Source organism: Suncus etruscus, chromosome 10 (assembly GCF_024139225.1).
Source record: "Suncus etruscus isolate mSunEtr1 chromosome 10, mSunEtr1.pri.cur, whole genome shotgun sequence".
Lineage (NCBI taxonomy): Eukaryota > Metazoa > Chordata > Mammalia > Eulipotyphla > Soricidae > Suncus > Suncus etruscus.
In genome coordinates, this window is record NC_064857.1 from 59,693,628 (window position 1) to 59,708,379 (window position 14,752).

Genomic DNA, 14,752 nt, shown 5'->3' on the forward strand with positions numbered 1-14,752 from the left:
GTGAAATTTTCCTATACATGGATGTACATGGAATCAAAGAAACTCTTATTTATAAAAAAGCCCAAACTATCCAAAAGACATAAAATTTAAGCAGCATGTGCACTTTTTGGTCTAGTACTGAAATTGAAATTAAAGGTGATAAAATTAGAAGCTAGAGATGTAGACTAGTGGTGTATGTGAGGACCTGGGTTCTTGTGTGTGTACGAGAATCTGAGTTCAATATCTGATGACACAAAGCAAAAAAATAGATAAATAACAAAGATTTTCGCATCTCATCCAAGGCTCTAGTAACTCCCCTCCACCATCCAAAGGGAGAAAGGATGGTTAATACTGTAAGTTTTTGAGACAAAACAATTCTTTTTTAAAACCAGATGCACCTCCTGCCTTCGTCACTGGGAACCATATGCTCACTCGGGTCTTTCCTGCAGTCCTTTGCTTTTCCCTGATGCATTTTAGCTGGTCATATAGTCCCTCCTCTGTCTGCCTCACTGCTCTCACAACCAGGGAAACCTGAACCAAAAAAACAGTTATAGTTCAATATGTCAATTTCAAAATTGCAAGTATCATAATGATATTTCTTAGAACAGAAAGTCTTTTCATTTGAATACAAGTGGCAGTTGATGATCCTTGTAAATATGTGGATATTTATAGTGTGTGTTCATCACTATTAAAGTGACTTAAAATCTGGTATGTTTTCCCACAATTATTTTACCTTACAGCTAGATGATTCATACTGATTTAAATAAAGACACTAGAAAATGCACCCCTTTTATATTGATAAAATGTAAGTTGGAGCAAGTCATCAAGATGCAAAATTCTCAGCTTTATGCTCCACTTTCAGTGAAAATCAAAGTGCTAACAATTACCTACATAGGAAGGTACCCAGAATGCTCTGTGTGCAACATAATTGCTAAGAGCACTTTTGTGCCTTCCAAGGATCTTGTTCATATAGTATCCATGCTCTTTGCTGCACAAGGCATAGCATAATCTGGGGAGCTAAACTCTAGGCTGTCACCTCCAACTTCTGCATCCAGATTTTACATCTCTGCTAGCACATGAAATGGGTCTCACTCCCCAGCCTGTAAATAAACTCACCATGGGTTCCTTGTACCTGTCATTGCCCTGTCCCAAATAATTTCTGGGAACAGAATTAGGGAGCCCATAGATCAAGTAGACTCAGAGTGAATACCCCAAACTCAAGGAAAACAAGAGGAACCAAAACAGCTTTCACTGGTCTGCATATCTGGGGATCCTCTGGACTTTGGGCAGGACAAGACAGATATTCCAGGTCCTGGAAAGGATTGAGAGGGGGCTCTGCCCAAGGGAATCACAATATTTTTCTTCTTGAAGAAAGGAATAATTTAGCCAGGAGTCAGCTGTGGTCAAGATAACAGATGCACTCAAAGATTTTACCTGAATAAAAGGTTCAGGGTGATGCCCTGCTCAAACTCATTTCTTATCTTTTTCTGAGAAAGATACCAGGGGAAGACAGTATAGGAAACACTAGATGTATTGACAAGAAACTGAGCAATAGTATAGAGGCTAGGGCATTTGCCTTGTAAGTGGCCAACCACGGTTATTTTCCATTTGTGCTACTGAAATATAAGCTTCAAAGGAAAAGAAATGTGTTTTTATTATAGTTAGTGCTATATCTAACCTAGAATTATGGAATTAATAATTCCAGAATTAATAATTCTATATAACCTAGAATTTTGAAATTAGTAAATTCTTCAATAAACATTCTAAATATTAACATTAATAATACATAGTTATGTTCACAAGGAATTATCCTATATACTCAAATTTAGCCTCAAAAATGTTCTCTATTAGACTATGGAACTAGCTAACTCTGCTGTGTCTCTGGAGCAGAGCAGACATCTGGATCTTCTCTCTGCTTGCTTCGGCCTAGGAACTTTGATCCTCTCCAGCATCCTTCCCTGAGGGCTCACCTTCTTCTGAGGTGAGTCTTACCGCCCACAAAGGATGGAGTCAGAGGAGCCACACTCCACCTAGCTGATGAATACCACCACACACGTAGAAAAATCCACAATAAAAGCATGACAATGGAGAAACAGTGCAGGCATAGAGAAAAAAGATGGGTTTTCTGATGTCCCAAAAATGACCAACCACCTAGTTAGTCTCTCAGATATGGATTTTAGAGAAGAAATATGGACAATGTTCACAGTACTCAAAGAAAGCATAGATTGAGTTGAATGGAACACTAATAAGAATCAAGGGGATATAAAGATAGAAATCAGAAAACTCCAAACTGAAATAAAAGGTCTGAAAAAGTCAGTAGATCAATTGAAAACCTCAATGAAAAGTTTATCCAATAGGGTAACAGCAGTGACGATAGAATTAGTGAGCTAGATGAGATGTATAACAAGTCCATACAGCAGAAGATATTGAAAAAAAAGCCTTAAAGCAAATGATCAGACAATGGAAAAATTACTCAAAGAATGTGAACAGATTAAAATACAAGTTTTTGATAAGCTCAACAGAAACAACTTAAGAATCATTGGAGCCCAAAGATCCAAGAAGAAAATCCCCAGGAAGAATCAACTGTCAAAGACATCATTACAGAGAAAATACCAGAGATAAAGACTACATGCAACCAAATCCTACATGCCTGAAGAGGAATAGCTAAAAGAGACCCAAGGAAAAGGACCCCCAAACACATCATGGTCACAATGACAAATCCCACAGATAGGGATAGAATACTAAAAGCAGCAAGATCAAAAAAGGGAAATTACATTGAAGAAATTATTCTTGATATTTACAGCAGACTTGTCACAAGAATCCATCAAAGTCAGAAGGCAGTGGTGGGACATAGTGACAAAACTCAATGAAATAAATGCTTCACCTAGAATAGTGCACCCAGTAGACTCACTTTCAGGTTTGAAGGGAGTATACATAGCTTCACGGATAAACAACAACTCAGAAAAATTGCAGACTCAAAACCAGCCTTAAAAGAAACTTGACTTAGAGCAGATTAGCCTACCTTACCAGCTAACGACAAGACAAAACCAGAAGACTTGGCACCCTTTGGTAGGTCCAAAAGCCAAGATCGCAATTTACAGATGACTGGCTTCTAGAACCACGACCAGACTGTATACATCTTGGGACCAATAAAAAAAGCCCTAGTTTAGGGTTTGAACTATGACCTGCACAATAATCATGATCCCCAGTCCCAAAGGTCCGGCAGAGACAATTGTAACGGAATGGGGCTTCTGGAAGCACAAAGAAAGACGCTATCCTAGGTGCCATCCTAGGTTTAGTGCAAAGACCAAGATCACCAACCACAGAAGATGGATTAAAATGACACTGAGGTAACAGAACCTCTAGAACCACAAAGACTGACTTCATCATAAGTCCCACCTCAGGATCTGTGCAGATACTGAGACCTCTAAACACAGAGCTCTGATTGTATCACCCTGGACAGAGCAGAAGTCTTCCACACACCACAAAAACACCACCGGGAGAGTAAATGATCCTGAGCAAAGTCTAGAGTTGATCCCATGACAGTATACTCCAAGGACGGAGAAACCCCATATTTCTTAGGCCAAGTGAATTCCTTTTCAAATGACCCCAATATTTACTGTGCCAAGGCAGGAGGGAAAAAACAAAAATACAAAAAGCACAAAACCTTGGTTATTTTATATATATATATATATTACCTTCATTTATTATTGTTATTATTATTTTTATTTACCTATCTATTTTGGTCGATTTCTCTATTTGGGTGTGATTATTGAAATTGTTGTCCCCAATTATACTTATTTTTTTCTCTTCCTTTCTTTTCTTTCGTTATATGCTATGCCATGTTTCTTATTTCAAGACCATGGCGTGTTTTTTTTGTTTGTTTGTTTTTGTTTGTTTTTTGTTTGTTTTTTGTGGTGCTTATCGATATAGCTGGAGTCCTCACTGGATATTTGACACTTCTTTTGGTACTGGTGGAGTGTTTCACCTTCTTTTTCTCCTTCATCTCCCAAATCGATGATGAGAGCCTCTAGAAGGATTCCGTCCATTTTCGGGGTATTAGACTCTTACCCCTGTTTATTTCTTTTCTCTTTTTCAGGCAAAACCACGCAACTTGAACTAGCTAGTCCTGCCTCCAGTTAGAGGGGGAAATAAGGGAGGCATCAAGACCAAATAGGTGCAAGACTACTAAGTAGTAGGTTAGATACAGAGGGGACCACATATTCTAGCCGTACTGGGAGTGAGGGAAGAGGAAATGGGAGGGAGGACAAAAATGGAGGTGTAGGGAGGACAATTTGGTGATGGGAATCCCCCCTGATTTTATGTAAATATGTACCTAAAGTAATATTGTCAACAATATGTAAGCCACTATGATCAAAATAAAAATTATATTAAAAAAAAGAAAAAGAAAAACTGAACGTCTACTTTAAGACAAGACTGACCAACAAACACACCAAACCTCTACACAGAGATGGAATTAAATACCATGACAATTATCTACATCAATGCCAATGGACTAAATGCACCAGTTAAGAGACAGAGTGGCTAACTGTATAAAAAAAAATGAATCCAACCCTCTGCTGCCTACAAGCAACACACCTGAATATTCAAAACAAACATAGACTCAAAATCAAAGGCTAGAGGAAAATCATCCAAGTAGACAACACCCTTAAAAAGCTGGAGTGGCCATTCTACTATAAGATGACATGGACTTCAGACTCAAAAAAGTTGTAAGGGACAAGATAAACATTTTTTTACTAATCAAGGGATATGTCACAACAGGAAAAAAAATCACACTTCAAAACATATATGCACCCTTATACGAATCAGCAAAGTGTTTAATACAATTGTTGAAAAATTATAAAAGATACATCAATAACAACACAATAAATGTTAGAGACTTCAACACTGTCCTCTATAAAATCAATAAGATAAAAATAGTGCAGACTACCTTCTCAGGTCACAAGGCACTTAAATTAGACGTAAAATACAAGAGACACAGAAGAGAAACGTTAACATCTGGAAATTAAACAGCTTACTACTGAACAACCAGTGTGTCAGAGATGAAGACAAAGAGGAAATCAAAGCAGTCTTGTAAACAAATGACAATAGAGACACAAATTATCAGAAACTATGGGACACAGCAAAAGCAGTACTGAAAGAAAAATCTATACCTTTGCAAGCACACATCAGGAAGGAAGAAGGGCCCTACATGAATAGCTTAATGACACAGCTTTTAAAATTAGAAAATGATCAACAAATGGAAGCAAAATAGGTAGGCAGAAGTAAATAACAAAGCTTAGAGTAGAAATCAATGAAGTGGAAATCCAGAAAATAATCCAAAAGATCAATGAAATCAAAAGTTGGTTCTTTGAAAAATAAACAAGATTGATAAACCTCTCGCAAAAATCACAAAGAAATTGAGAGAGAGAGAAACTTGATAAGCCAGATTAGAAATGAAAAGGGGAAATCACTACAGATATTGTGGAGAATCAAAGGGTAAGCAGAGACTACTTTAAGAAACTCTATGCTATGAAACATGAGAACCTGGCAGAAATGGACAAATTATTGGATTCTTATAAACTCCCAGGGTTAAATAAGGATGAGGTAGCGTATCTGAACAGCCCAATTACTATTGAGGTAAAATGGTGATCAAAAATCTTCTCAAAAACAAAAACCCAGGCCCAGAAAGATTCACTAATGAGTTTTTTCAAACCTTTTAAAAGGAAATTCTATCAATTCTTTTCAGGCTCTTTCATAAAATTGAAGAAACGGGAACACTTCCAAATAGTTTCTATGAAGCTAACATCACCTTGATACCAAAAACATACAGAGATGCTGTTAAAAAATAAAATTACAGACCAATATTCCTGATGAACACAGATGCAAAGATCCTCAACAAAATTTTGACAAATAGAATTCAATGCATCATCAAGAAGGTCATTCACCACGACCAAGTTGATTTCATCTCAGGAATACAAGGATGGTTTAACATCCGTAAATCAATCAACATAATACACTATATCAACAAAAAGAAAAACAAAAATCACATGATCATATTAATAGATGTATAAAAAGCATTTAATAAAGTCCAACACACATTCTTTATAAAAACCCTCATCAAGATGGAAGTGAAAGGAACTTTTCTTAATATAGTCAAGGCCATCTGCCACAAGACAATGGCAAATATTATTATTAATGGAGAAAAACCAAAAGCCTTTCAACTAAAATCTGGTACAAGACAAGGCTGCCCTCTCTCACCACTCCTATTCAACTTAGTACTGGAAGTACTTGTGATAGCTAATAGGCAAGAAAAAGATATCAAGGTTATCCAGATAGGTAAAGAATAAGTCAAACTCTCACTGTTTGCAGATGACATAATATATTTAGAAAACCCTAAAAACTCTGCAAAAAGCTTTTAGGAAACATAGATTCATATAGCAAAGTGGCAGGCTACAAAATTAACACGCAAAAGTCAATGGCCTTCTTATACACTAATAATGATAGAGAAAAAATGGACATTAAGAAAACAATTATATTCACATTATTGCCCCACAAACTCAAATATTGGGGTCAACTTAACTAAGGAAGTGAAGGAAGTATACAAAGAAAACTACAAAACCCTACTTCAATAAATAAGAGAGAACACAAGAAAATGAAGATACACAACCCTGGTCATGGTTTGGCAGCATTAATATCATTAAATTGGCATTGTACAGATTTAATGCAATTCTTCTAAAGATACGCATGACGTTTTTTAAAGAAGTGGATAAAACACTCATGAAATCCATTTGGAACAATAAATACCCATGAATACCTAGAGCAATCCTTAGGAAAAAGAATATGGGAGGCATTACTTTCCCCAATATTAAACAGTATTACAAAGCAATAGTTATCAAAACACCATGGTATTGGAATAAAGACAGACCCTCAGATCAGTGGAATAGACTTTAGAATTCAGAGAATATTCCCCAGACATGTAATCAACTAATCTTTGATAAAGAGGCGAAAAATCCAAAATGGAGCAAGGAAAGCCTTTTCAACAAGAGGTGTTGGCACAGCTGGTTAGCCACTTGCAAAAAAGCAAACTCAGACCCCCGTCTAACACCATGCACAAAGATAAAATCCAAATGGATTAAAGACCTTTATATCAGGCCTGAAACCATAAGGTATATAAAACAACATACAGGTAAAACACTATATGACATTGAGAATAAAGACATCTTCAAGGAGGAAGCAGCACTCTCCAAACAAAGGAAACAGATAAATAGATGGGACTATATTAAGCTGAGAAGCTTCTGCACCTCAAAGGAAATAGTGCCTAAGATAAGAACGCCAACTATAGAATGGGAGAAACTATTCCCTCAATACCCATCAGATAAGGGAATAATATCTAAGATATACAAGGTACTGACAGAATTTAATAAAAAAAAACATAACCTCATAAAAAATGGAGAGAAGAAATGAAGACACTTCCTTAAAGAAGAAATACAAATGGCCAAAAGACACATGAAAAAATGTTCCATGTCACTAATCAACAGGTAGATGCAAATCAAAACTGCAATGAGGTACCATCTCACACCACAGAGACTGGCACACTTCACAAAGAACAAGGGCAATCAGTGCTGGCGGGGATGTGGAGAGAAGGAACTCTTACTCACTGCTGGTGGGAATACTGTATAGTCCAGCCTTTATGGAAAACAATATGTAGATTCCTCAAAAAACTGGAAATTGAACTCCCATATGATCCAGCTATACCACTCCTAGGGATATACACTAGAAACACAAAAATACAATTTAAAAAATTCACACCTATTTTTATTGCAGCATTGTTTAAGATAGCCAGACTCTGGAAACAACCAAGATGCCTTCAACAGATGAATGGCTAAAGAAACTGTGCTACATATACACAATAAAATATTATGCAGCCATCAGGAGAGATGAAGTCATGAAAATTTCGTACACATGGATGTACATGGGATCTATCATGTTAAGTGAAATAAGTCAGAGGGAGATATACACAGAATAGTCTCACTTATCTATGAGTTTTGAAAAAATTAAAGACATTATTGTAATAAGTTCCAGAGACAATAGAGTTAAGGGCTGGAAGGACCAGATCACAATTTGAAGCTCGCCACAAAGAGTGGTGAACTCTATTAGGAAAATAACTATCTAACAGTTAACATAACAATTTTAAAAATGAGAGAATAAAATGCCTGTCACAAATGCAGGCATGGGGGGGAGTGGAGGGGGCATTGGTGGTAGGAATATTGTACTGGTGATGGGGGTGTTCTATTTATAACTGAAACCCAACTACAAACATGCTTGTAATCGTGGTGCTTAAATAAAGATTTATGTTGAAAAAATATTCTCTATTAATCTAATACCAATCTCATCTTAAAGATGAGGGAACATATGTGAAAATTTTAAGTCCTTCTTGCTCTCATTATTATTGTCAAAGAGGCAGGCAGCAGGTTTATAGCTGAAACCTGACCCACCAATCTAAATTGAAAATACAAATAAAAATGCTAAGTACACTCTTTCAATTAGCTACACTTCACAAAGCCTAACTGCACTATGCTAAAGCATTACCTCATGTGAAATATCTGAACTGGCTTAATGACAAAGGTAAATATCATAATTCTAGCCATAACATGAAGGATAAATATGATTGGTAATATGGATGTCTTTGAAATATGTGGATAATGTAAACAAAGACACATTTCTTTGGGCTAAGAGGCTGGCCAGAGTAAAAAAAAAATGTCTTTGAAAATAACCTCTCATTTAATCAAATAAAGCAAAAATTCAGCCACAATCAGTATTCCTTCATTAATGTCAGATCCAATTGTTTGCATTATTAAGCCAGTGAGCTCAGTATGTAGCATAGAAAACTTCTTCTGACCCAAACCTCTATTCTTCTGTGATTAATATTTTATTAAACATTAATAAATACAAAAGGAGTGCCAAAGAAGACTACAATAACATTCATCTCCACAGTCATAAAGAGAGATAATCTTTCTTGATATACAGTCTCTACATGCTACTGTAATATTTATCTGTTTTCTCCCTCTAATGTAAAATCTGTCTTAGAGCATAAAATTTATGTAAAAAGGCAGCACGTTTTATGAACCAAATAGAGAACATTGTTCAGTTTCCAAAGACCTGAAATATGATATTAGGCCTGTAATAATGTTTATTTTGAAATTACAGACTTACATTATTCCTAATGCTGCCTTGACAATCATCTGAAATTAAGCAAGATAACCCCAAGGTCACTAGAACACAATAGAAAAAAAGATCTTGGTCCCTAATGTGATGACTTCTTGCAGCTTCCTGGGGACACATAATTCCTATGTTTGCAGCATCTTTATTTACATTTCTATATCTTTTTCAAGTTAAGTCTGCATAATTAAAATATGCTTCAAAATTATGGAATCACGGAAGAGTTTAGCCATTGGAGGAATAAGTTGCTAAAAAATAATAAAGAAGAGGTGATTTAGTCTGCATAGTTTATCTTTAAACTTTCTAACAAATTCTTTGGGTAAGTGCTCTTTTCTTCTTGTCTTCTTTGTCTTGTCTTCTTTGGAAAAATAAAATGCATTAAAAAGAGTGTAAATAAAGACCACAGTCATGCTGGAATCAACAGAGTCTGTGAGGCAGAGTTTGAAAGGGAAGGGCAGTTAACACTGAATCCTGCTTATACCTCTCCTTTGATAATGTCATGTCCAAAGACATCTCAAGTCTGGCAGAGGAAGGAAACAGAGAAGACTCTCATTTAAAAGATCATGTTATTAGAATTAACTTACACTTCTACTTCTTCTATTTCATATTACCCACATTAAAAACAAACAAACATTGGTACATTGAGACTTTCCTTTTGTAGCTCAAGAATAAACTAGAATAAAGGACTGAATTAGGTAGCACGGAGGTGGGATTTTGGCCTTGCATGCAGCAGGCTCTGGACAGACAAAGATTAGATCCCTGGCATTCCATATGGTCCCCCAAGCCAGGAGCAATTTCTGAGCGCAAAGCCAGGAGTAACCCCTGAGTGCAACTCATTATGGCCCCCCAAAACACAGGATAACAAAAATAACATTAAAAGAATAAACTAAAATAGAGATGAGATGAAGAGGATGATTTTTGATGGTCTCTGATGCTTATATTACTCCTCAACCCTTAAGCAGAGCTCATTCCATGGGAGGTGAATCCAAGAAGTTGCCATTCCCAGGACTTTATACATTGGAAAGAAAACAATCCTCATGACAAATGCGTTCAAGACTCAGGTAACGATTAACAGTCCAGAAAGGGATAGTTAATTTTTTAATGCCTAGTTGGACCTTAGAGATTTCCAAGGGGGTGGTGGGTATATGAAGTAAAAATATGAGGAACAATGGCTCAAAAATAGTGACCCAAACAGTAGAGTTGGGGTAGCATGGGAAGGAGAAAAAAAAAACCGATTGGACAGGAACTATGATGAGAAACTATAGTTTCTCTCTAGATTTTGACTCTCTGAAGAAAAAAAAAGTGACTTCAAATATAGTTCCAGTTAGTACACACTTAAACCTGATGAGACATTGGGTTTCCTGTTCATTTCTAAGTCCTCCTCACCCTAAAAATAAAAGCTGATGTAGGGTCAGTGAGCAAAGTTTCTGTTTTAATGAGTTCCGGTCTGCTGATCTTCTTAGATCGGTTCCATGATGTCCATGCTGGAATTGGAGGATTTCTCACTTGGGTGAGTACATTGAGGTCAGTTTCTAATCCTGGAATGCTCATGCTCACTGGTGAGATATGGGGCTGACTGTTATCTCAGACATGGAATGAAGGGGATGTGAGTGGAAGAATGATGTGAACATAACTCAGCCTCGGTTCTACTCCAGTGTTTCTGCCCTCTGCAGGCATGTGCTCTGCAGTCCTGGAGACACTTTTGACTTCCCTTTAATGACTCTCTCTTCTCTTACCTCTGTCCATTCTGAGTGATTGGGATGACCGAGGAGCATTGAACCTTAGTGGAAGAAATGTCACATTTTGCTAAGCCATGAAATCAGTGGGGAAGGAGCTATTTTGTGCTCTCTTGACAGTATTAAATTGTGTTACTTTATTTTAGTTGTTTTGTTTTGTTCTTTTAATTTTTATTTTGGGGCAAATCAGCAGTGCTCAGGGGTTACTCACGGCTCTGCACTCAGAAATAACTCCTGGCAGGCTCCAGGAACCATAGGGTATGCTGGGGAATCAACCCAGGTTGGCCACAAGCAAGGCAAACACCCTACTGACAGTACTATAGCTCTAGCCCACTGTTATTTCTTTTTATTTTTTTATTTAAGGTATCCAGTGTACAGGTTTTCAAAAATTCCCTTTTTCAAAACCAACTATTTTTATTGAAGTATTGTAGTTTATATGGATATTGATGTTATCTCATGCTTCAGTGCTACTTTATTGTGTCAACCAGTGTCCCAAGGTCCCTTCTCCTTCCCTCTTTCACTTCCCCAGTAAACAAGTCCATTGAAAATAGCTCAGAATTTATTTTCATTTGAAATTATATAAACCCTTGCTTTGTTGCTACATATTCTTAAATAGTACATTAAAGCAACTTTTTTATTCCAAACAATCTTATTCTCATTCTCTCTAAGATTGTGTAGAAAGAATAAAGACATTTAAAAACAATGATCAGTGATTTTATCTGTTTACATTATATTAAGAATAATTATTGAAAATGTATTAGAAATAATGTTTGTGTAATGTTTTTTTGGCTGAAAATTCAAAATTAAGGTGTCAGCAAGGGGATTTCTTTTGAGAATTTTGTTTATGGGTGATTTACCTTCCCACTGTAACTTCACCTTGTCCTTTCTTTGCATCTTTGTCTTCAATAAAGGAAAAAATGTGCTAGAAATAATTGAATACCATTTTAGCAAGTTAAAATTTGTGGTTGGGAATTGTGGCTTTTAAACTGAAGAAACCACAACTCTATTTTCTATGAATTTATAGACAAATTTTGACATATAATTCTCCTGGAACAAAAAGGAGAAAAGATAAAAAAGCAACTTATTTATTCCTATTTGACATGTTTTCCTCTTTGTGGCAACCATTGAATGCTACAGACATTGTGATAGTTTACTTAACTTTAGTTACACATTAATTTTCTTTCAAGTATTTTTAAATATTATTATATTGAGTTTTATAGAATAGCTCTTATTGCTATTTCATTAATAGACTACTATTAGGCATCCCATGTCCAGAAGTGATTTTCACTTCTGGTATGTGAAAAACTGTAATCTTATACTGGAAATGTTTAAACTCCCTTCAAAATACTAAGTACATGTCTATTACAAGTATATAGGGGATATATGTTTATATCAAAAGAATGGGAAACATTCTGGAGAGTTTACTTTCCTAACTTTTCATAGAAAGGGAATGTTTTCTCCTTAAGAGGAATTCTTTCTACCATGTTTACAAAATTGTTTTGCCCCGTCTCAGAGTAATAATTGTAGACACGAAGCAGAAAATAAAGACCACTAGTTTATTGCTTAACCTTGCCAACACAATGTATTATATTGTGGGATTCAATATAATCTTTTGCCAAAACAAGCTTGACAGGCTTGATTTATCCTCCTAGAATAAAGCATCATTGATTCAAACATCATAAGAGCATATATAGAGAAATTTGCTAGCATAAAGTTCAGAAAAATTCTAGAAGCACTTTAATGGTTTCCTGGTTGGTGTAAGGAGTTTTCTATTGACTAACAAAAAGAGAAAAAAATATATCCAATTTGGATATTTGGATCATCTATGCAAAACATTTTAGAAATTCATGCTTTGATTGGTGACTCCTTGGTGAACCTAGACTAGAGGCCAGTCTCTTGGTGCAAGACCCACCAGAAGTTGCTGGAAAGCAATGACTGGTAGAGTCTCACTGATGATATTAGGCAGGCTGGTGTGAGTTCCAGGAACCTGGCTGCCTCCTGTTAATGTGTTTTAGGACAGGCCTTGCAGGGATGCTGAATTCGGATTTCCCACAGCTTCTCTTATCAGCCTGGACCTCCCCAGACTTATGATCCAAAGATGTTTCTTTCTTATGTACATTTACTTTCTTCTTCTATAAGAAGCTACAATAATAAAGCTACAATAAAGGATCATTATTTTTATATATTACAAAAAAGACTTTTGTTCATGTTAAAAGTGTGAGACCAAAGAAAAAAGTCTATTTATTCATAATTGATTGCCCCTGAAGCAGAACATTTTGTTAACATTTTAGAAGTCTGATGAGCTTGAGTGTTCAAATGAATATTTGAGTGAATTTCAATACATCTTTTAAACTGGATTTTGTACATTTTATATTCATTGAGGCCAATATTTCATCACTACTTTGTGTAAAATGGTCTGAAAAATGTATGATAAAAATGTCCAATGCCATATAAAATTTCCTTATGCTGGTATTCTTGGATAGATAAAATATTACACTTTCAAATGTAATAAATTTCAATAATTTTAATACTTTTTACTTCTAAGCAATTGGACAACTTACTAGACAAACATAAACATATTGAATGATGTTTTAAGTCACAAATTTCAGTTCAAATTTTTCAACCTTTTGGGAAATAGGTGCCTCTGTAAGTTTGAAATAAAAGGGCAAGAGATCTGTCTTGATAATAAACCGTGGCTTCAATAAATTGTTAGTTGCTTTTTAATCTTGTCATGGTTAAGTCTTCATTTCCTTCCTCGCACAATTTAGACAGTTTCTTCGATGAACCAGGAAATGTGAATTGCAGATATAGTGAGCCAATTGTTCAAGGTGTCTAGTTCCAAAGAAAGAATAATTCCTTTGTTAATATTTTATAGTTTAATGCTAATGAGGAAAGTCTTCAGCTAACAAGAGAGCAATTTTGACCACAAAGCAGCAGTAACTTTGCAACTAGAAGAAGAATTCAACACTGAAATCTTAACTGGAATGCTGTGGAGGTATTTTTACCCCCAGTATTTTCAGTCTCTGCTAATAAGATGCCCTACTTAGTTATCAATCTATTTGGCCCTTGCCAGCTCAAGGCTTGATTTTTTAAAAGCCTGGAAATATTCCTTAGTTGAAGGCTAAAGGGGATGAGGCAGAGCGACTTGAAAGGAAATCTTACAAATGGGCTCTGTTAGCGATGATCAAAAGCAAAATGTGAGGAAATGTTTGCAGGAAGAGGAAGGTTATCTCTCCCTCACTCTGGCTAATGATTTTTTTCCTTTAAATTCAACTAAGAATCTTACCTCAAAGCCCCAGACTAGAAGGCCTTTATTCTTGTTTGGTTTGAATTTTTCCTCTCAAAATGAAGTTTCTAAAATATATTCACCCTTGAATTTGGGAAGTAAAGAGCTGGGAGATTTTTATGGTCTTGAAAAATATATTTCTACTTTTGGATAGTAGATGTGTGACTCTGGGGAAAAAACTATACATCACCAACATAAATATACCCACATCCTTGGAAAGAGGACCCCAGGTTTGGGGATCTATGACATAATTTTATATTCACTGGGAATTAGATTACCAGCTGTATTCAGGCATTGTCTTTTTTTATTTGAGTGTTTAATTAGGTTTGCCTGGGTTAGCAACATAAAATGAGACCACTACGTATTTCATTTATATGTCTCTCAATTTTTATGAAATGGAAAATGAGTATTCAGCAGTCTTTGGTATTCTGATGAACCATGTAACCAATGCACCAAACACCATTGGTCACACTTCATCTGAAGCCCACATGTTGCTGTTGCTGTTTCTCCATATCATGGTGTTCTAATC